Here is a 25,147-nt window from a genome sequence, read left to right as displayed (position 1 = left end):
AATATGTGTATGGACTAGCTTTGGGGAATGATTGCCATTTCTGTATAGGTTTGTTTGTTTGTTTCTTAAATTTATCAAATATAATTAGAAATATTTTGTTTAAATGTATTTTGATTGAATTATTTGATTTGAAAAACATGCATTGATTTCATAAAGTGTCAAAGAGTTCAACTCAATAATGTATATACATGTAAAACAAAATCAAACTAGTGATCTTTCGTTTTGAAGAAAAGTATAGAACAATATTATTTAAAATAAATTTTTAAGTACTCTGATATAGGCATAAACTTGCTATTCTACTTGTATAAGTTTATTTTTTATAGTATTGTCACAATTTGGTGAGTAATATAACTATATCATTTAATAAGACACCTTTATCTGTGGTATTTTAGTTAAAGGTATTTGCTAAGAGTACAATTCATTACAAAAGTTTTTTTTTTTAATCTTAATTGATCAAAGTCTTGTCCCTTATTATGCACTTAAAAGTTATCATTTGTGTTATTTGGGCACAAAAAGATACCTCACTCATTTTTACTCTGAAATATTTTGAAAAAAATATTTGAATTATATTCTCCTTTATAATAATTGTTAATATAATTTATTTTAGACATTGAGAATCAGTTTATTTTTCTCTTCAGTGTTAGTTTTTATTATTCTAATCCCTTCTATGTAATCATAATCTGTGTTTATACCAATCTCAAAATATAAAAAGGAATGATTTTTATCAATCAAGTTTGTGTGTCTTGGGGAAGGAGATATGTTAACAAAGCAAAGTGAGACCTTGATCTTTTTCTAGTTTTCTATTTTGAATTTGGAGTATGGTGGAATATATAATAGATACACTCTGTCAATGTAGATATAAAGTATTTCTGTACCATTGTTCAAGTAAGCATTAGTTTCCCCACCATGTCTAATCATGCATTGCTTCAGTTATTCTTATAATTTCACTGCACAGGGATGAATGACTTCCCACCAATGAAAACTCTCTATATTAGAATATATATAAAGAGATGTTAATAATAAACTTCTTAAATTAATCTTAAATATCATAGTGTTGTCATCTGTTTCTTAGGCAAGATTTGAATGTGAGGATCTGCACTATCTTTAATGCATTTAACTTTAATCATGGCATTGTTTATAGCTTAGTTGTTTTTAGCAATTATTATTCTCATATTTTTGTGAATTTCTTAAATTGAAAATCCTGATGCAGTGACTAGTTTTCCAACTGAAAATTTCAAATTAGATGCCAAATTGTGGTAACAGTATTTTTAAGGACTTGAACATCCACAAAGTCATATACACTGATTTTATTTTTAAAAAGTCTTTTGGCCACCCCTTATGCTGCCTCACTCTGTTACTGGTTGTACTCACATACAGTAAGATACCATAAAATAAACTGTGTTATGTTGGTATAAGTTTTGCCCATTTAAAAAAATGTATTCAGAACTGATGTGGACCTGACTTTGATCCAATTTGAATCCTATATTCATGTTCATATCCTAACTTTAATTGCCATACTCTGAATAATTGGATTTCAGGACAAAAGATTAACCAGCTAAAAAATGAAGAACTTGGTTTGTATAATGGCAGTCACTGTTGGTGCTGATGATGGATGATTTTTCCAATGGTGAATATTTGTTCTGGCTCTACTGCAGTTTAGGATTTAACCTTTAGTTGGCTCCTTTGTTCCTCTTAAAGATTTCATAAACTAATAATCACCACTAAGAATCAGCTGTCCTTTATAGACCTCCTCTCAACATAATAAAGTACAACACTTTGTTAGTGAAACATTCTTAGGTGAGTTTTGGGACATTAGTTCGGGAACATATGTATTCTGGTCACTTCCTAAAATATGTGTTGGGCCTTGTAAAAATGTATTTAAATGAACTAATTCATGAAGAATAAGTTATCATAACATTTGTTTCAGCACACTTTGCCTGTGTGGTATACCACAACCAGCTCAACAGCTGATCTGCCAGAACTGCAACAATAAAGACTGTAGGGTTTTAGTTGTTGTTGTTAATACTTTGGCTAACAGTAACAAGGTAAGCCAAGGTTTCTTGGGTGTGGGATCCAAAAGTATTGCTGTTTACTTGGCACTTGGAAGAGTTTTGTACTTTAAGTAGAAAATAAGATTTGATCCCATGTCAGAGGAAATCCTGAGCTGTGTTTTAATTTGGATGTTTTGGTGTTAAGGAAATGAATTTCGGGGTCCAATGTACCAACTGGCTAATCAAGAGACTTACTGTCAGCTGACTGCCAGGAAATATCAGGATGTCTGAAACAGATAATATAATTCATTTTGATTTGAATTTGCCATCCCAGAGGAAAAATATTACAAGTTTGTTTGTTTTAGCAACAACTAAAAAGGTGATAATGTTTCAGTAAAAAATTTCATACAGCTATCTAGCAGCCAAATTTCCAGTTTAAAGTATTTAATGTTAAAAACATATTTTGTTCATTACAAAGAAGAATTAGCACAGAAGAAAAAAATACCTCCTATGATAGCATTGTTTTGAAGAAGCTAGGAACAGGTTGGAGTTAGTTTCTCAACCAAGACACTTTTGTGGTTTCCTTTGAAGTGGTAACACAGACTATCAATATCATTGCATTGAAAATGCTATTGGTGGTAAGAAAAACTGCAATAAGTTTGAAAAAAAAAAGGCTAGGGGATAATGGATTCTGCCTGCTAACCTCTCTTCCCCAGTTTCATTTTAGAGTTCTCCATAATCATATCTCATTCAGCCTCAGACTTCTTTTAGTAAACATTTAGACTTTCTTTCACTTTTGGTTATATACATTCTTTGTACTCAGCCAGTTTTAAATCTTTGTCCTTGGTTATCTAATACATGTTATATAAAAGTCCTTTAAAATGTATTTAAAATAATTATTAATAGAGTTATTTTTTAATGTTCTGGTATATAGTTAAAATACAAATTATTGTGTTGGAAACAGTGAGAAATGCTTTGATTAGGTGGTCTTAAGAGAGGAAAATAGTATTAAATATTTTTACTGTAAATAGGGTAAACATATGTACTTATGGGCAAGCATTGAAAGAGAATATGAAATAAATTCTTCACTATTAAGATGAGGTATTATACAGTAAACGTATTTGAAAATAGAAACTATCCACATATATTTTCAAATATTAAAAATGAAAAAACACATTAACTAATTTAGTGTTAAAAATGTGTTAAAGCCCCCTCTCAAAATTTAGAATAAATTTATGTTATTTTTTAGAGAAAAATTTTAAAAAAGTATCTTTGTGGAGATCTACCTTAGGCAAACATAAGATTTTTATCTGATGGAAATTTAATAAGATACTTTGATTTTGCTATGGATATTTTAGAGACAATTATGCATTCATAATTCAAGAACATGTGATTTATATTAGAAAAAAATTCTCAAAGATTTCAGAACTACTGATATCTCTGGATATTTGGCAAATTTTTAGTAAAGGGTGTAATTAAATATTTTACTTAGTAATCTTATGTCTCTACTACCCATCTATGGAAAAAATAATAGAGTGCTAGTTTACTTACTAGTTACATTTGAAGAATTACATTTAGCTAACTTCATAATGCCATGTGAGGCTAAACCATTTAAAACAAGCTTTCATTAACGTTAGTGTGTATCAATTTTAATGAACAACTAAATTTATAATTATTCTATTAGAAATGGTTGTGAGATCTGTTAATTCTTATAAACTATAATGTCTATGCAATAATAATGCTTCAAGTATTATCAGACAAATGACAGAAATAAATATAACTTTGATGTGGTCAGTCATCAAATATATAACACTTGTTTGCAGAACTGTACATCTTCTATGCAGGATAAAAAGTAAGAACAATACAGTCCTTATCTTTAAAGAGTTTTCAATCTAATTGAGGGGGAAAACAAGCACTCAATAGAGAATAATAATTGATATTGTACTTCATAATAATATATATTTATTATTGATTTGTATGTACATGGTCACTTGATATATAAAAAAAATCAGAACAACAAAGAAAGAAAGGAAGCATAGAATATCACATGGGTCAATATGAATGCAGTGATCAAAATTCTTATTTGAATCTGAGCAGTCTAGCAGAAAGGAGATTTGGTAAAATCTAGGTAGTTATGATTTAAAAAGAAAAGCATATTCATTTCTCAAGTGGCACAATGTTTTGTCATTATTTTTCTTTTTCTTGCATTGTTTTTATTTGTTTGGCTCTAAATCCTAAAGCAAAAAAACAACTCTAAATGTGACCTTATATTTGAGAGTAATATATAATCAATTATTAAATTTTATAAGATGATAATAACCCACTATCATCCAAATGTGTTCTTAGGAGGTGGGAGAGGGAATCAGTCTGTACTTGAAGAGTCAAAAATGTCTCATGAACTTGGTAGTATTTGAGCAAAACCATGAAGGATGGACTATCTCTGGGATTAACTAAAGAGGAGAGAGAAGGAAATTCTTTTTTATTTTTATTTATTCATACTCTTTCTACTTCAAAAAAGTGGATGTAATTTGTGACAAACACACACATATAAATAGGTCGCTAAACTCATATTGAATATGAATACCCATACTATAAAGAAAGAGGCAGAAACTTAGACTACGAATATATACTGGAATTGAACATAAATGTATATCCCAATTTCCTAGAAGCAAGGTAAAAAGGATAATGGATTGAATTTCATAATGGTTATTATCAGATAAAGGAAACATATATATCTATATTTTATAAAAAATACACAAAGTTTTTTTTCAGACTATACTACAGAGAAATTTATCATGAGTTGTTTTTAGTTGGAACACCAAGAAAAATATAGGAATCGTGTGATAGTCTTTATGTCATTAGAAGATGCAGAAATATTCTCAAGCATATGATTATGTATTAACCCTCTGTAAAAGCCAAAGACATAATAATAAATGACCACAACTTCTATAGTGTCATTTCAGCAAAGAGGTAACCAAATACAGTTCAAGTAAGAATTCACTTATAATAGGATAGAGCTAAAAACCAATTTAGAGCAATGACAGTTAACTGAGTCCATAGATTTCTTCTCTCAAATACCAGTTGTGACAACTGAGTTTTAATAAGGGCTGGATGGTAATCAATTTTAGACTGAGTGCTAAAATGATCTCCTGGAGTAGAGATATTGTTTGTCCTTTGGAAAAATAGAAACTTTAGATAGATAATGATACAGTGCAAAGCAGACTGTCCATTATTTTTATTCTAATTTTTCCCTCCAAAATGGTAGGTTGCAATAAAAGCAATTATTTAGTTATGCCCAAAACAGAGAAAACCTGAAAGTAAGCATGTTGGTTAGAGTGAGTGTTAGTTAAAAGAAGTTAGTTTAAAAAACAAAAAAAATGTGTTTTAGGTACAGTCATGTAGTATCATTCATTAATTGATTAATTCAGCCATTTATTAATTCTATACAAATTGAGCAATATTAAGTATCAGGCATACTTATTGAGCATATTGTGAAAAACAAGATGGATGTGATCTCTGCTGTCCAGTAGATTACTAGCTATTGGGGAATATATAAAATAAATGAATCATTACAAAAATGATGTCCTTTACATTGATAATGATTTAGTGCAAAGTTGACTTTATAATTACCTAGAGAAACGGTAAGTGTAGTGAGAAGGCAGCTAATCTATTCTACACACTCGGAAAAGGTTTCCCAAGGGAGGTGACATTCAGGTTTCCCTTTCTTATACTTTACTGAAAAAGGACTTGTTGAGACTCCCCGGGGCTTCGAGATTGTCGATTCCATTGGTCACTTCTCCGTTCTCATCTTATTTCATCTCTCCCTAGCACAGGACACAGTTAAGCAGTCCCTTTTGGTCATGCTTGTTTCTTGGCATCACACCAGGGTTTCCTCCTGCCTCACGGTCTGCTCCTTCTCAGCCTCCTTTGCTAGCTCCTCCTCTCTTACCCTGATATCTACATGTCGAAGTGCCACTAAGCAGAAATTTTGGCTCCCTTTCTTCTCTCTCTACCATATCTCCCTAGGGGAATTTATGCATGGCTCTAAATGCCATCTGTAAATAAGTGACTTCCAAACTGTATCTTCAGGACTGACTATTCCTTGGAGCATCAGACTTATGTACTTCTGCCTACAAACATCTCTAATGACTAATGAATATCTCAAGCTTAATGGCTAAAATATGTTGATTTTCTCAGGTCTGCATATTTCATTGTCTTCCACATTTAGGTTATAATAATACTTGCAACAACAGTAATAACAGTCACAGGCACATTCATTGAGAACATATTCCAAAAGCTGTTTGGGCAGTTTGTATAGGTGACATTTTTTTTGGCTCCCCATTGGGGAGTCCAAGGATTACATTATTAAATTCCCACAGTAAGCTTATGAGGTAGGGTTGTTATTTTCCCGATTTTATAAACACAGAAACAAATAAGTAGAGAGGTTAAGTAACTTATCCACAGTCATAAGGTCAGTGTTAAGTGGTGGAGCCAGAATTCTAACCCAGACAGTGTTCTCTTGGGCACAGCACTGCACTGATGGCATTGGCACTGCCATCCATCTGGACGATCAAGCAAAGCCTCTAAACATTTTTTCCGATTTGTCTTTCCTTTAGGCTGAACATACAATTCATCAGCTTCTCTTACTGAATTGTTCCAGCGTACACCCTGGGTCTGTCTCCTTTCCATTTCCCCCTCTGCCAAACGAAGCCAGTTCTCCTTGAACCTCTTACATTATTTATCTCTTTCACTTTTGCTCCCTACCTGTAATTCATTCTCCACACAGCAAAATCAAATTATCTTTTTAAACCATAAATTATACCAGCTCACTTTTCTGCTTATACCCTCCACTGGCTTCCTGACTGTTCACTGAGAATAAAATCCAAACTCCTTCCCTGCCCTGTCTCACAAAACCCTGCATGAATAGGTATCTGTATCTCTCAGTACCTGTACCTCTTGTACCTGTATCTCTTAGTTTGTCTGAAAATGCTCTTCCTCTCTATGCAAGCCATTTTTTATTCTTCATACACACCAAACTCATTCCCATTTTAGGGATTTCATACTTGCTCTTCCCTCTGCCACAGATCTTTGTGGGGCCAGTTCCTTATTCTTCTGATTTGGTTTAAATGTCTTCTTCTCAGAGAGACTGTCCTTGTTCATCCAATCTAAAAAGAGCCACCATGTTACAAGTCATCTACCTTTTAAAATTCTCTCTATTACATTGATCATACCCAATTACTTCCTATTTATATTTGGATGCTTTTTTTTGTTTTATTATTGTCTAGCTCTCTAAAGTGTAAAGTAGTCCGTGGCACATGGTATTTGCTCAGAAAATATTTGTTAAATAAATTTAAAGGGGATCTGAAGAGTCACTAGGTGTTGATTTGATGTGGTCATGGAGTGAAGGAGGCCAGGTTTGAGGCAGAGAAAAAGTCTGGGTGAAAGCCAGGGGAAGAAAGCGGCTTGGTATGTTGAAAGAGATGAGCAAAGCCAGCTGGAATGCTTTGAGTAAGGGGTGAGTAGTGTCAAGTAAGGTTGAAAACAGGCAGCAGGCCACACAGCATCTCATTAAAGATTTAGGAATTCTAAGAACAATGAGAAACAATGATAGGGCATTGAGCAGATAAGTGAAATGATTAGATTTGCATTTTAAAAAGTGTGTTGAGTAGGCCTAGACCTTGATCAAAGTTGACATTCTGCTATGGATACAAAAAAATCATGGCTTGTGCCTCATTAGGGTGAGGTGCTTGGTAAAGTCAGTGAATGAGACAGATATTTCGCTCATAGAGGATCGAAGGATAAGCTGGGCACTGCCTGACTCAGGTGAGTATGGGAATCTGTCTTTTATACAAAGAGCAACACAGGGGTTTTGCTGCTTTTCCTTCCTTTTTTTGATAATGAAAAGAATCAAACCATCATTGTGGAGAGCTCTACTGAATTCCTGCTTTGAGGAGTATGAATCAATATGATCAGTATTATTCCAGAGACTGGTCAATATAAAAAACTGTAATAAATTACTGTATTATGATGTCTTCTTATCTGAGTTTCTGTGTTATTAATATGACCTCATTTAAGCTCTGGGTTGTCCTAAAAAAGAGACTTTTTTTTTTCAATTCTAAGACAAAGTTGGACGTCTGTGGTTTAAGATTTCATTAAGATCAGTGATTTTGAATAAGGCCTAGAACATAGAAGAAACATTTCCCTCATTTCTAGTCAAGGTGTTCTTCTGGGGCCAGAATTGAACAACAACTTTCAGGCACTCAAAAGGACTGCAACTCACCAATACATGAACAAAAATATATTTTGTTTCCTTTTCAGAACAGAGGCCATCATCTTAATTCAGTCATTCACTTATTCACTCATTAATTCCACAAACATTTAATATATGCCCACGATTGGTTCCTGGTAGCTGGGGGTCTGTGCTCACAATGTTGAAAAAAGATCAGACCCAGTCCTTCCTTTCTGAACCTCACAGTGAGTAAAAAGATTTCCATTAAACAAATAAACAAAACTATTAGCACAAATTTTGATAAGTTGTATTTCCAAAAAGAATAGATTGTTAAGAAAAAGAATATTTGTGGTGAAATGTAGACTGAGAACTTTAGGAAAGGTCTCTATGTACCTTTCATGCCAGCACAGTTGTAGTTTTTAGTTTTTGTTTTTCTCCATGCATTTACGCAGTTAAATATTAAAAAATAGATAAATATTTTGAAATAATTTTAAAAGATGTAAGATAATTAGAAGCAAAAAAGTCATTTAAACAAGCAGCTGGGGTAAAAATGCAAAAATCCAAACAAACAAGCAGGCCACCCACAATCAACCAGGCAAAGTTCTCTATCAGAATTAAGTGAGCAAAATTGGTTTGTGAAATACAAATACACAGGGAAAGAATCCCAGGGGAGGACTAGCTCTTAGCTATTGGATCTATAAATTGAGAGCACAACAGTAATACTTTTCAGAGACAATTGAAGATGTCCTCCCTCACCTGCCTTATATCCCTGAGATGATCTATGCAAACTAGTAAGTTAGTCCCATTACTGATTTTTAAATTATTATTATTAAACAGAGATATGGGTCTCTTCTTCATCCAGCATCAGTTTTTCCTCTTTGTTCCAAACAAACAATGAGGGCTTGGAATTTGCTTTTAAGTTTGGTTTGCTTTCAAATGATCCTTTCCTCCCTCTGATGAGTCCTCAATATCAGACCAAGGCAGGACTCCCCTAGCTTCCCATGACCTAGTGCCATAGTCCTTGATATCCCACACTCACTTTCACTACTTTGCCTTAAACACATACTGCAATTTCATCTGCCAAGACATCTCATGAGGTCTTTCTCTTTTTCTTTCTAAAGTCTTTCCTTGAACTACTTCATAAACATTCAAATTTTGCTCCTTTTCCTTTGTCTTCCTATTTTTAATTGGCAGAGTTTAAAATTTTTTTAATTACTTATATTTGCTTCCTTCCTTCTATTTCTATTGCTACTAACTGTTCACCTTGGGTTAACAGGCCTTCTAGCTGACCTTCCAGCCTCTAGACTCAAATGTGTGTGTCATTTCATTCCACACCACAAGGAGGCAAAATACCTTAAAAATACAAGAGAGTATCAGTTTGGTTGTTTTCGTTGTTGTTGTTTGTTCTGTTTTGTTTTGTTTTATATTCCTCTGGTCTATGTCTCTAAATGGTTTTCATCAATCCTGGGATCCATTCCAGATTTTTCCTGCCATTCCAGATCTGCTAAAGTATGTTGCTCTTCATCTTAGCAAACTGTATCTTCTATTCATTTCTGGAAAGTCCCTTCCACACAATCCAGAATGACTTCTTCACAGCCTACCTGGATCATTTCCAACCACTTACTTGCCACTTTTTGCCCCGTCTCCAAGACTCAGCTATCACCCTACCTTCTGCAAAACTAACCCAGGCCAGATTGATCTATCTCTTCTTTCTGCTTCTATAACCTTCACTTTAGCATGCAGAATGCATCTATTAACTGCTTAATACAGTAGCTGCCTTGCAACCCAAACTAGAAATAAACACTGTATGTTATCTGGTTTTCCAGTTTCCTTAAGATGAGTAGAGTACTCTGCATATATAATTCAAAAGCCATTAATAAGCATGCAGATTAATTCACTGTGTCCTCTTCTCAGGATATACATGTCTTAGGACACAGAGCAGGTGGAAATAGTGGTTGCTGGTGGAGGATGTGGATAGTAAAGAGTACTAACCATGTCCATACACAGGCCTCATGCCTAGTCCCACGTAAATGAGGTTAGATCTTGTTAATGGTAGCAATACTTTGCCCCCAGTAGCAGTGGGAAGAAAAGCCCCTGGATCCTCTGGAGAAACACCCTGTGTACTGGAACGGTAACGCATGAAAGCTGTAATTTATTTTAAACTGATTAGTGATTTCTGCATTTACCATGCATTTAATATTTACAGTATTCTGTTTCCTGCTTAGCACGGGGTAAGAGCAATAGATAAACTTAAAAACAGTGTTAAGGGCTTCCCTGGTGCGCAGTGGTTGAGAGTCCGCCTGCCGATGCAGGGGACACGGGTTCGTGCCCCGGTCCGGGAAGATCTCACATGCCACGGAGCGGCTGGGCCCGTGAGCCATGGCCGCTGAACCTGCGCGTCCGGAGCCTATGCTCCGCAATGGGAGAGGCCACAACAGTGAGAGGCCCGCGTACCACAAAACAAACAAACAAACAAAGAAACAGTGTTAAAACACCACTTTTTGAGTTAAAATATATACAATGTGGCAGAAAAGATAACTATTGACTTTATACGTGTAATGGGCTATGAAATCTATAAATGTTTTGAACTCAGCTTAGGGTTTCTCTTTTGTAAAGACAAAGGGAAACAAAAGGCAAAATATTTTGTAATTTCTTTAACTTTGCCTTTTGATACTTTACCTATCTTGAATAACATTACAGGTGCTCAACTATTGCCATGAACAGACAGCGGTTGAGGTGAGAGATCTTAAACTGACTGTTGATTACCCACATCCCAACCCATTTTTTTCTGATAGTGCAGTTAGGACCATAGGTTTAAATATTATTCTTCGAAAAATTTTCCATATGTGAGACAAGTTATATTTCATAACTGATTTATATATCAATAAAATCACCATTTAGAAACCTTTCTAAAGAGCTGAGACATATCCCTGAGATGAGACAGATCCAAGAGAAATATTAATTTCTGTTCTGGTATGTGCTAGCTTCCCGTATTTGAGCTTTGAAAAACAGCACCTTTTCTAGAAAAGTCAGTTCTCATAGAGAATATATAACATACTCAAATAGAAATAAGTTTTAAAAAGGATGTTTGTGTTAGTATCATCATAATTAGGAACAGTTTTTCTGACAGAAAATATGTAACTATTCTTAATGTTATTTAATTGTGCTAGAGTTGTTTTTTTTTTCATTTTGTATGAAAATAAGCTTTAACAAATATTCATTATTCCTTTTTAACATAAGTGAAAACATTGCTCCAATACATAGTGTTTTCCCTTGAAACATATCATAACGTTATCTGTTTAAACTCATAAGAAATTTGTTTTTCAGAGTGTATGTTTGACCCTTCTGTTTTAGAACCAATATGTAATATTTACCAAAGTAGATTTTTTTTAGTCTACAGTTTATATTTGGGTTAATTTTCTAGAAGAACATGTTTAGAGGGACCACAGCAAGCCTATATAACTGTTCCCTAATTACAAGTAACTCTACATTGAAATGAGTAGTATCTACATACTTCCTTAGGAATACTTCACCATAAGTTATATAATCTTGATATTTAGAAAGGTTATTAACTACATATTAAATAAACACCTATTTTTACCCTTCCATTTTCTAGAAAGTATCTGTGGCAGCTTATCAGAGTATATACAATAAAATTATGGCTATATATAAATAATGAATCGGGTTTATAGAAAATAGAAGAAATGGAAAAGGGGAAAAAAACATAGTCTCAAAACATTTTCAGAGTTGATGATTTGGGCTCTGAGCTGGGACTCTACCAAGTTTCATTTATGTTTAACTGTGAAACATGACAATTCTTCAGAGAAATCAAAGATATTCCAGGCATTGAGTTTTTCAAAAAAAGCTCCTCGTGTTATTTCATGTTCAAAGGACAATTATACAAATAGAATTCTATGATGAAAATGCTTAAAAATAAACAGCCAAAACCCTGTAATTTAAGCTTAATTATGCACCATGTTTCTTTTTTTCTTTTTCTTTCTTTTTTTTTTTTTTTTTTTTTTTTTTGCGGTATGCGGGCCTCTCACTGTTGTGGCCTCTCCCGCTGCGGAGCACAGGCTCCGGACGCACAGGCTCAGCGGCCATGGCTCATGGGCCCAGCCGCTCTGCGGCATGTGGGATCTTCCCGGACCGGGGCACGAACCCGTGTCCCCTACATCGGCACGTGGACTCTCAACCACTGCGCCACCAGGGAAGCCCCTATACACCATATTTTGTTGTGCTCTATTTACCTACAATCATCTACCCCATAGGGTACCTATTCTCTACCTGTTGCTAGAGTCCAGCAAAAGGAATCTTTCCGATAAAGAGCAGGTGGGGGCAGGAGATGTGGAAAATAAAGCATGTAGAGGGATAGATTTTTAAGCTATGTACACATTCTGTAAGTAAATTTTCTAATTGGATATTTGTTTTGTATGAGAAAACTACTAATTATCTTATTTTGCTGACCCATTATTATTATAGGCAAACTGAATCAGAGGGTTTGGATTAAAAAAAAACAAAAGCCTTGCTGTGGCTGGCCCAGTTCATCTGCTATTTTTAAGAGGAACGGATAATACACTTAGTTGTTTTTTTTTAAATGGTATCATATGATCAAGAAGCCAAATTTGTTTCTGTCTATTATTCTCTTAAAAAGATCAACTTGCTATATTATCTTTTTTTTTTCTTTTTTCAGTCCTCGTTGCTCTAGTCTTTACATAGAAGTAAAAAATTTGCTCTTTTTCTGAAGTAGAATTAAAACTGGGTAACTACAATTTAATGTCATGTCAGTTAACTGTACATGATTTCTATATGACTCAGTAGATGTCAATGGAAATTCTTGGTTGTATTAAACTGAGTAAACCCTAATTAAAAATATCTTCACATTATTTTAAAGTTGTATATATACATGTACTTTTTCAGGTTAAAAAAATGATCTGTTAGTTTAGTTTTGAATCTTGCAAAAGTTATGGAGCTATTCTCCTAAATGTTCCTTTTGTAAAACTCCCTATCTAGCACTTACTGCTTCTAGCCCAGCTGCCCAATAGAATTATAATGCAATTGATATATGTAATTTTAAATTTTAGAGTAGCCACATTAAAGGAAAGTACAAAGAAACAAATAAAATTAATTTAAAAAAATTTATTTCATTCAACTGAATATTTTATTCAACCAAAATATAATCATTTCTAGATTGAATCAACACAAAATTCTAAATGGACATTATGTATTTTCTCTGTTTTGCAATGAGGTGTATATTTTAAACTTACAGAACGTCTCAATTCATACGCTTATTTCCAACAGATAAAGTAAAATGTAGTCCTACCAAAATAATACAGTTGAGTTTAACAGAAAACAGTATTTGACACTGCTTTGTTTTAAAATTAAACAAAAATTTTAAATGTAGTTCTGTAACACAAAGCACATTTTAAGTGCTCAATAGTTGCATGTGGATAGTGGCTACCATACTGGGCACCATTTATTCTAGACCAGGGTTCCCCAACCCCGGGTCGCAGACCAGTAGTGGTCCTCAGCCTGTTAGGAACCAGGCAGCAGAGCAGGAGGTGAGCAGCGGGCGAGTGAGGGAAACTTCATCTGCCACTCCCCATTGCTCCCCATCGCTAGCATTACTGCCTGAACCATCCCACCTCCCCACAAAACCGGTCCCTGGTGCCAAAAATGTTGGGGGCCGCTGCTCTAGACTGTTGTTTCTTAACTTTTTTTAAATTATACTCACCTGTTAGGATACATTTTTGAAGTAAGAACCCTCAGTTCATGGATATATTTGTAAATTATATACATATATTATGGTACTAATATATTATCTATATTATAAAAATACATAGAAGACAGAAGTTTTAAAGATGAAATATCATTTTAAAACAATGGTTATTTTATCTTACTCATTTTTTTTTTAACATCCTTATTGGAGTATAATTGCTTTACAATGGTACATTAGTTTCTGCTTTATAACAAAGTGAATCAGCTATACATATACATATACATATTTCCCTATATCTCCCCCCTCTTGCATCTCCCTCCCTATTCCACCCCTCTAGGTGGTCACAAAGCACTGAGCTGATCTCCCTGTGCAATATGGCTGCTTCCCACTAGCTATCTATTTTACATTTGGTAGTGTATATATGTCCATGCCACTCTCTCACTTCATCCCAGCTTACCCTCACCTCACACCAGTCAGACTGGCCATCAAAAAATCTACAAAAAATAAATGCTGGAGAGGGTGTGGAGAGAAGGGAACCCTCTTGCACTGTTGGTGGGAATGTAAATTATACAGCCACTATGGAGAACAGTATGGAGGTTCCTTAAAAAACTAAAAATAAATACTAACTAAAAAATAAAAATAAAACAATCTTACTCATTTTTAACCACATTTAAATCCATGTGCTTAAAAAGCATTGCTATGTTTAAGATATTAGTTTCATGTTTTGTCACCCAGATATTCAGAAGACTGTTTCTAAGATCAATCTAATGTTTAGTTTTAATGGAAGTTAGGGTTGAAACAGATGATTCACAAAGACACCAAAGCACATTTAAGGAGCAGTTCATTACTAGTCATAGTATATTTAAATCCATATAATGTCTTGATAATTCTGAAGGCTGAATTCTTGTTAGATAGGATTAGACTGTCATGGTTTCTGCCTTGGAATGTAGTTGGCTACAAGCTCACTCTTAACAGAAAAATAAAAGTGCCATTTTGTGTCTTATTGGTACTTGTAGCACCTTCAGTCTGTGGGTTTATTGCAGGAATCCTTTGAAGCCACTTGCCCCCCGTGAGTGCTAGTTTTGTTAAAATTAGATAACATAAACAATAAATCTACCTAACTGGGCTCATGTAATGTGCAGTACGCCTTAGAACAATGAAATTAACAAGGACATAAAAGGCTGCTAGGCAATGTCCTCACTGCCCTCAGGAGTCGTCATGCACTGTATATGACATGTGTATGTGACATGTGCACATAAATGGTGTGTTTGAGTTACACACCCAAGGAAGGCTTCAGTGTCATTTTGTATATTAGAAAAGTTAGATTTCTTTTTTTCTTTATGGTAGATACATATAAATATATCTTTTGCTATTTTCTTCTTCCACTCTTTTGAATCACATCATGACTCCCTTGGGCAAGAACTTACCATTATGAAGACTACTGATCTAAGTTTAAATGTTCCTTATCATAAGGAGTATGATTCAGTGACATTATGTACAGATATTATGGTTTGAGGATTTTTCTCTTATTGATCATTGGTAGTAGTTTCAATATATCTAATATAAGTAACTAGAAATATCTTTCATTGTCTAACATTGAACACCATGATCTCAGATTGTCTTGTCTTGATCTTCTTAAAGCAGACTAGAAATTTTATATGGGCTCTTTCAGCTTTGTGAGTATATAAAAACTCCATCCAACAATCTCACAGTCTAAAGTGGGCCCCAAAATCCACTTAATCCTCCCCAAACTGTTCCCAGGAGAAGAGCACAGAAAACTGCCAGCCAATGAACAAATCAAGAGTGGAGGAATTAAGATCTCTATTTTAAAAATATTCCTCATTTCATTCACTTCATAAGAATTCAAATTAGGCTTTATTACATTTCAGATTATGATACTCTGCTAAAAGGGATTGAGAAAGCTTTTTAGCAAAAAAAAAAAAAAAACTTTTTCAAAGGATGTTTTAAAATGTTGGAAGTATGATTTTCATTTATTTTTCACTTATTTGCAAATGCCATTATGATAATGAGCACTTACAAAGATACTTTTTCATATTTCATGGTGGGAAAAAACATAAGCATATGTCATTTTTCAAAACTTTCAACTTGATTGTGTTTTATATATCCTTTGCTTGGCTTGCTATATTTGTAGTGGCTAATATCAGTAAAATGTATTCTATTATTTAATATTTTCCTTTCTTTCCTATTTCCCCCAAATATAAGGCCTTTTATTAGTCAAAAAGTAATTGGTGTTTACACTCTGCTCTTCAAACTCAAGAACTTTCCGGCCAAATTTGTTGGATGCTCATCTCCATGTAACATGATCTTTGCCTACATGGTGCTTGATATGCTCTTTTCCACTAATGAGAAGTAGATCTAAGAGGATTAGATCAAAGGAATGATAAAATTGAAATCACCATATGCTTCCTTTTGATTATTCAAATTATCAAATTATTTGATTGGTCCTATTATTTCGGATTCTAAAATACTTGAGGTTTCCCAGGTGAAATATTACTCATTTTCTACTCTAAGATATTTTCTCTCAGATAGCTAAGAAGGAGCCTAATCCTAAATTGTGATTTTGGTTCATGTTGTAGAGTAAATTATAGTGTATTTTGAGTCAAGGCTCTGATGGAAATAGGCAAGGTTAAGCCACCTCACTGAAAACGGACACTCACCTCCTACTTTTCTTATGTAGTTGCACCCATGAGACATACTTATTCTAGAAGCTGACAAATTTATGCAATTTAATTCCAGAGTGTTTTTTATAACAAAGAGTGCATTGACCATTCACTGTGTGTGTGTATGTTTAAATAGGAGGATGTTTCTCTATTAGTCAGAATAGGCTAAGTTTTGCTGCAGCAATAAAAAGAAAAATATCCCTGGCTTAATATGACAAACTATTTTTTTCTTGCTCACTCAAATTCTTTTGGAGATACAGGAAACTCCCTTGATCATCTGTTCTCTGTGTGACATTTCTATAACTCACATTGTCTTGATCTTGATCTGCGTCTCTGCCATCGCAATACATGGCCTCCTTGTTTCCCGAGGCAGAGGAAGATCACAGAATTTCACATAGCCTTTCATTGCCTCAGTTCAAAGTAACTGATGGAGTTGGCCACAACTAGTGATATGCCTACAACTAACTGCAAGAGGGCCTGTACACATAGGGAAGCAATAGAACGTGTTATTACTATTTCAGCCATGATGCTTTAGTCATTTAAGGCAACACTTAAACATTGTGTATCTGATTTCTCAGAGATTCATTCTAAGGTTCTGTCTGAATACTTTTCCTTAAAAAGCCAGTTTGCAGTGTTTTGAAAATAAGGGCTTCAGGTGAAGATATTGATAATGATTAATTCATTTGAAAAACAATAATTAACTGGTTAATTTATCCCAAGCTAGATATTGGGGATACAAAGAGGAGTGAAACATAATCTTTCCGCTCTTAAGAAGCTTACTGATTTGTGAAAAAGGTACTTGAACTTACACATTTTGAATTCTCTCACTTATTCAACAAGTATTTATTTATCACCAGTTAGGTGCCAGGTCCTATAATAAGGATCAGGACAAAGTTTCTGGTTCATAGTGATTATATTCTACATGAGGGTAAGGAGAGTATATAGGAAATCTAAAAAAACCAAAAATTTTATATCAGAGAGTAGTAAGTACTGCAAGGAAAAGTAAAACATTATGATGCTCAGAGATGAAGCTGAAAAATCTACTTTAGATTAGGTGATCAGAAAAGACTGCCCAAGGTTGGGGCCCTTCCTGCTGAGACCTGAGGAGCCATCCATTCCAAGATGGACGGACACAGCATTATGGGGAAAGACCAGGAAAGACCAAGTTTCTTAAACTGTGATTAGTTAGACTAGAGAAAACAGACCAGTGGCGCTAGAGCACAACATATCAGGAGTAGTATGATAGGGATTGAATTTGGAGAGGGAAGCAAAATGTAGATTACACAGGGTCTGTATAATGAGATGAGCATTCTAGTGAAGCAATGTAAATAAGCTTATGCTATTTAGGGGCACCAAATTGGACCTATTATCTTACAGCAGGGCAGGGATCAATGAGAAAAACTGCTTGGGGAGAAAGGGTGCCTGAGCTGGATTTTAAAGAATGAATATGAATCAGCTGGCCCAGAACAGTTGCGGGTCAGCCCATGCAGGGAATGTTAAGCTGTACATTATTATTAGAGCTGAAAAAGAGAGGAAGGGAATTATAAATATATAGCTGACTGTGCCGAGAATTTGGAGGCATGGACAGCAAAGCGACAGCACCTTAAGCCATCTTATTTTTGTGGGCCCCCAAAAAAATATCAGACAAAATTGTACCATTTCTCACATTAACATTTTGCTTATCTAAAGAAAACAAAATTAAAGGACGTTTTATAGTTTTCATAATCATGAGTTTGCTAAAATCATTCCTATGATTGAAGCTTCTTCCTTATATGTATATATAATGGCATGATTTGTGTTGCTGTCATGTTATGTAGACACTTACTTAAACACATTAATTTTGACATTGCAGATTTCTTTCTATAGTGTGAATTCTGTCATGTTTTTCAGGACCTAAACTATTTTAAAGGCCCTTCAAAAGCTTAGGAGATTTAAAAACCTAGGCTGAGGGTATATGGCCAGAAATAGGGATCTCTTTCTATGTGATAAAGACAGGTGATTCCAGGTAGGAGAGTCCTTCAACATTCATCCAATTAATATTCACAGACTGCTCTACCATGCTAGATGCTGTTTTAGGTACTGGGGACACAGCAAACAAGAGAAAAAATTCTCTTCCCTGTGTCTCATGTTCAGATGAGAAGAGAAAGGCAATAAACAAAATGAATAAGTAAAATACAGAGTATGTTATGATAGTGATAGATGCTGAGGAGGAAAACACATCATAGAAGGTAGATGGGAAATTTGCAAAAGGAGTAGTGAGTTTTAATAGGGTGGCCAGAGAAGGCTTTGAATAAAGACCTGACTGAGAGTCTATACCAATAGATATCTGGAGAAAAGGGTTTTAAGTAGAGGGAAAAGCAAAAAGCAAAGGAACTGAGCTGAGAGAGGGGCTATGTGTATTCAAGGAACAGCAACTCAGCCTACAGATAAGTCAGATAAGCCCTGGGGACTCTGCAGATGATGTAGAGTTGCCTTTGGAGGGAATGTGGCTTCTTTCTTTTTCTTTCCCTGAGTAATATGGAAAGGCTTTGAATGGTTTTGAGCAGTAATATCATGACCTGAATTACTCTTTAACTGTGATCTTTTGGCTTCTGTGTCGAGAGTAGGTTGGAGGTGAGCAAGAGTGTATGAAGGGCGATTAGGTGGGAGACTACCATGATTATCTAGGCAAAATATGATGGTAGCTCAGACCAAAATGCTAAGTGTAGAGGTGGTTAGAAGTGGCTGGATTCTGAGTGTTTTGAAGATAGAGCTGATAGGATTTGAAGGATGGACTTACAAAGTCAAGAATGGTTCTAAAGTTTTTGTCCTTAACCACTGCAAGAGGGAGGTTCCATATCCTGAGAAGAAGATGGCGGGAGGAAAAACTTTGCAGTGGTGCGGCAGGAGCTCAGGTCTGGATATCGAATTGGAAATGCCTATTAGTTTTTTTTTTTTTTTTTTTTTTTTTGTGGTACGCGGGCCTCTCACTGCTGTGGCCTCTCCCGTTGCGGAGCACAGGCTCTGGACGCGCAGGCTCAGCGGCCATGGCTCATGGGCCCAGCCACTCCGCGGCATGTGGGATCTTCCCGGACTGGGGCACAAACCCGTGTCCCCTGCATTGGCAGGCGGACTCTCAACCACTGCGCCACCAGGAAAGTCCCCCCCCATTAGGTATTAAAGTGGAGGTTTCTACTTGGTAATTAGATATGCAAGTCTGGAGTTTAGGGGAGAGGTCCAGCAAGAAAGAAAAACTGGGAAAATTAGTGTTTTTTCATAATCCAAATAGTCATGACTTTCAGGGTTTGGATTCTTTTGTAGGGTTTACCTGATTTGTTTTCTCAAATCTGTTTCATTCAGATTTTTATGTTTTTCTTCTGCCCTCTTGTATTCTAACAGTTAACATGCAGCCCATCTTATTTAATACTTGGCCTTGAGCATAGTCGTATATCTAACGGTTTTAAAAATCATCTGTGATGTTTTCTTCTTATCTACAGCAAATAGGTAATTGATCCCAAGGTGCCCTGCTGATTGGCCATAATATTATTTTCAAGATGAGTTTTAGCAGGTTATAGAATAACTGGAGTTGGGGTATGTACATATATTTATTATATATGTGAATGTGTATATATATATAATATGTATGTATGTATGCATATGAATATATATATTTAATCAGTTTATCAATATGTTTCCATGTGTTTAGGCTATGTTTTTATTTTTACTTGGACTTATCTGAGCATGTTAAAGAGATACCTATTTAATATAGTAAGCTATGCATACAGCCCAACCTGTCCCATCAAGATTTTTAATTCTCTAATTTCACAGGTCAGTTAAAAGGATTTCCATTCAGCTCCCAGGCTGTCATAACTTATAACATTCAAGTGTATGTTTTGGTATGGTTTTAGCCAAGGGAAGTCATGTAGCCAGTGAAGCAGAGAGAGGAAAGAAGATTGCCATACTTGAATCTGTACCATCAAAATGACAAAATGGGTCTATCTATAATAAACAATAAGTTAGTGCTTGATATGCCTACAGCATCAACTGTAATGCACAACAGGCAAGTTATTTATGAAATGAGCCTCTTGAAAATATATAGCTCTTATAATATGAATCTCATTTCTATGTTCCTTCCAACAAAATAGTGTGGCATTATCCATCTATTTAGAACACATGGTTGCTTTATTATTATTTTTTTAAATATGATGACACCATACAGCTAGGAAATATCGAAGAAATTCAATCATGTAACAAATGGAACCCAACTATTTTTAAAAATGTGTTGTGATACTTAGCTTTTTTAAAATTTAGGAAAAAATAAAATATAATTTTCTAGAACACAAAGCAGGCTGTGCTAGTGTTAGGCACGTATTGTTTACAAAAAGGGGAGAGGCTTCTCAATAAAAGATCTGTTTAGTTTGCAACTGATAGTCAATAAAATTTTCTTTCTGGAGTGATCATTTAAATTTGCAGCAGTAAAACTTGGGCCCAAATGTTTTCGTTGGAAACATAATTAATTGTCAATAATCTAAGTCAGTGGGTTATTCATTTTAATAAGATGTAGTATATATTGAACAATATACATGTTATTATTATATGCAATTAATATAGATAATAATATAGTCAATATTGCATGTACACACACACACATTCTTTTATCTATGTCTTCTCTATTTCCAAGATGATTTAAAACAGCATTTGGCTACCACAGATACATAAAAAAATTTTAATAGTGAATTACAGTCATGAGTCACAATCCAAGAATACTAGATGTTTCCTTCCGGGAAGAAAAAAAGAAGTGGTCATCTGTCTTTCTCACCTTGAAAATGAGAAACTTAGAATTGGAGAATGAATATAGCTCCATAGACTAAAGGAAGTTAGAAAAATAATAGATTTACATATCACTTTGACATTTATGACTTGTTTTCACAGTTCTTTTCTCATTTAATCCTCATAAGATCTCTGTAAAGTTGGCAAGGCATGTATTAATAATTCCAGTTTGTATGTGGGATGTGTGAGGCTCAGTGATGTGTGTAAGGATGGCACTACTGATAGGTTTGCATGCCAGAGCTGGATCTTGCAACCAGGTATCCTCACTCAGGACAAAACGTAAATTCAAAATGGTTAAGATAAATCTGTAATATAAATCTACACCATCATGACTATGGGGGATATTAAAGACGCTAGAATGTTTTGAAGTACAGTCCTAACTTTATAATGCCTAATATATCGTCTCAACCATTATGACAATTCTATAATGACTTAAGAGTCCTATAATGTTATTGTAAGTAAGACATATATTGGAATTTTGAAGTGTTATTCATACTATGAAGTTAACTATTCTTCGAGGTTACCACCACATTACTACAACTGCTGTTTCTATTATTAATACAACTAATACTATGATAGTAATAATCATAATTCCAGTAAAAACAATATTAATGATAGTTTATTCATTTATAGACCTTACTGTATATACAAGTTGGAGGATTTTATAAATTTATTTTTAAAAGAAAAAAGTGTTAAGTCCTGACAACATATTCTCACCAATGGAACAATATAAACTTGGGAAAATAATTGTGGTTTCGTGGAATTTTCTTTAGCAACTTCTTCCAGGCAATTTAAATTTAACTGACTTTGTTAATTTCATATTTTAATGTGGTATTATGATTCATGAAAGAACTTTCTAGACTTTTGAGACTCTTACTGAAAAAGAAAAGTTTTCAGACCCCTATTACTATGCCTGTATCATAATTTTTCTATTCAGACAGTGTGGTACAATCCATTAGTGGCATCAAAAGTTAGAACAATATAGCATTTTCTATAACTTCAAGTTAAAATGAGCATTTCTGGTTGGGATTTTTTTCTAAGGCTGTCAACAAAATGATAATGCCCACATGGGGAAGGGGATCTTGAATATATAATTACTTGTTAAATTGATCTCAAGGCCCCTATATTTATCTACTAGGTAACATGGTAGTCATTTTTTAAAATCACTGTAATATGTGTTACGAAAATCATCTAAAATATACTTACATAATAGATGTTAATATCTCCTTTCGAACTTTTGCATCCCTTTTACATGTTAACACAATGGACTAAATAATTTTAAAATTGTATGTTGAGGAAACAGTTTTGTTCTTTTTCCCCAAACTATGCATGAAAATGATAAGAAATAGGAAATTAAGTGTACTCCATTTTCATTCTGAATTCCCCTCCTTGCCTTCAAGACAAAAATGAGGGTTTTTTTTAAGTTCTTAATGCATATAAAATTAAATAAAACCATACATATACTTTAGGGTAACATTTCTATTAACATTTAAATGTGTTTATCTATATTTAAATGTATTCGTCATAGAAACTATAGAATAAAGGAAAATCTGCTTTAGGACAGTAAACATAGACAAGTCTCCCTTCTTTATGAGACAACCTGAATTTTAAAAGAACGTCTGTTGTAAACGTATCTGAAGACTGAAAAGCCTTTTGTTCCATAATGATATTCATTAATGTACAATATGTTGAGCAAAAGGAATAGCTGTCACCTGAGGTAGACGCTGGGTATCTGAGTCTTAGCATGGAAGTGCAAACTCAGTGACACACTGAACATTCAAATTCAAATGCACTGTATGTTCTCATTTGTATCCGTATATTAAAGTGCTAATTAACTCTTTCTACTGCAGAGTATTTAGCATATTTAGTAGTATACATTTAAGTTATTTTTCTTTTTAACTGTGGTAAATCAAAAATAAGTAAATAAATAAAACAATAACTAGCCAAAATGTATGTGTGTGGCTATTAGGTTCTGTGCAGAGGAGGTCGGTGGGAAGGGGTGGAGACTATGCCACTCTAGACAATGGATAATCCTGAAATTTTTATATAATTTCAAGTCATTAAATAATCAACTTGTATTGTTGAAGGAGGTTTATTGAAGTGTAATCGATATACTAAAAACTGGGCATATTTAATGTAGATAATTCATTGAGTTTGGACATACACATATACCCACAAAACCATCACCACAACCAAGGTATCAGTCAAGGTATCAAGCCATCACCTCCAAAATTTCCTTGTCTCTCTTTATTGTTGTTGTTTGTGGTAAGAACTCTTAATATAAGACTATCCTCTTTAATTGCATAATATGCTATTTTTGACTATAGACACTACACTCTACCACAGATATCTAAAACTAATTCATCTTGCATAAGTGAAACTTTATACCAATTGAAACAACTCCCCATCCTCCTCTTCCATCAGTCCCTGGTGATACCATTCTGTTCTCTGTTTCTGAGTTTGTCCCTTTTAGGTATTTCATATAAGTGGAATCATATAGTAGTTGTTCTTCTGTGATTGATTTATTTCACTTGACATAATGTCCTCCAGGTTCATCTGTATTGTCATAAATGATAGGATTTATTTTCTTTTTTAAGGCTGAATAATATTCCATTAAATGTATATACCACATTTTCTTTAGCCATTTACCTGTTGATGAACATTTAGGTGGCTTCCATAACTTGGCTGTTGTGAATAGTGCTTCACTGAAAACCTGTGTTTTTGAAATTTTACAAATGACACACTTACAGTTGAAAAAAAATAACTAGTCTTATTTTGATTGGACAGAATAGGAAATAGTGCTGTGCAGGTAAGTGACAGGAAGTAATGGAAGAACTGAGTCTAGAACCAGATTTTTTGATCCCCAAGTCAAGGCTTGTTCTTTTACATTGTGCCTGGTTAACCTGAGAATTTTGTTTAGTGTGAACGTTTGAAATTGTGTACCACCTGGTCAACTTGCTATTTTGACAAGGAAAAATTGATTAGCGTCTATATAAGAACATTTTATTTGTATCTGTTTTAACATCAGATTTTGACAAATTTATAGCCTTGTAAAATAAGTATGACCCCTTAATTTTGGCTAATTTACATTTATCATATTTTGGATACTTTAAGTGTATCAGATTTTGTTCAGCCAACTGCACATTTATGACATATTTTATTTTGAAAGTTAACTTTTAGCCTTTACATTATGGTTTGTTCAATTACTGATTAAGGTTATCACACTTATCAAGTGAAAATTTTCTAAGTAATTTTGTATACCTTGAGAAGTTAAGTTCTTCTTTAGTATGATAAATAACGTTTGCCAACCCTAGTCTTAAAGTTATCCCACTAGCATGTATGTTTAATATGAACTGGGGATTTGTCTGCTTGATTCAATGCTGGATTCCCAGCCCTAAATCCCTGCCTGTCACAAAGAGCCTTTCAAGAAATATTTGTTGAATCAATGAATGATTCACTGCTGCTTTTCTATGGAACTTGTTTAAAAAAAAAAGTAGATAATGATGTTGGTAGAGTTTCAGAATATTTCCAAGAACTTTTGAATTGCTTAGAGAGAGAATAAAAAATTGGGACTTACGATTGCTGAGGCAATGGATTCTATACTCATAGAGTGAAATTGTCTCTATGTTTGGAATCCTGAGAGTGCGAATAAAAATATGATGTGCAAGCAGTCGTGGTTGACTGATGCTTCACATGAAAAGTCTTACTGACATGAAGC

The 25,147-nt window shown here is 34.3% G+C and overlaps 1 protein-coding gene across 4 annotated transcripts in view; it reads left to right on the top strand.

The window, feature by feature from the left end:
- Positions 1-25,147, top strand: part of NLGN1 (neuroligin 1) — a gene marked incomplete at both ends in the record, with an annotated part of 709,231 nt that overhangs the window by 227,668 nt on the left and 456,416 nt on the right. The window lies entirely within an intron of this gene.

This window comes from Hyperoodon ampullatus, assembly GCF_949752795.1.
Source record: "Hyperoodon ampullatus genome assembly, chromosome: 5".
Classification (NCBI taxonomy): domain Eukaryota; kingdom Metazoa; phylum Chordata; class Mammalia; order Artiodactyla; family Ziphiidae; genus Hyperoodon; species Hyperoodon ampullatus.
Note: the sequence above shows the minus strand (reverse complement) of the source record. Positions and strands in the feature narration are given on the sequence as shown.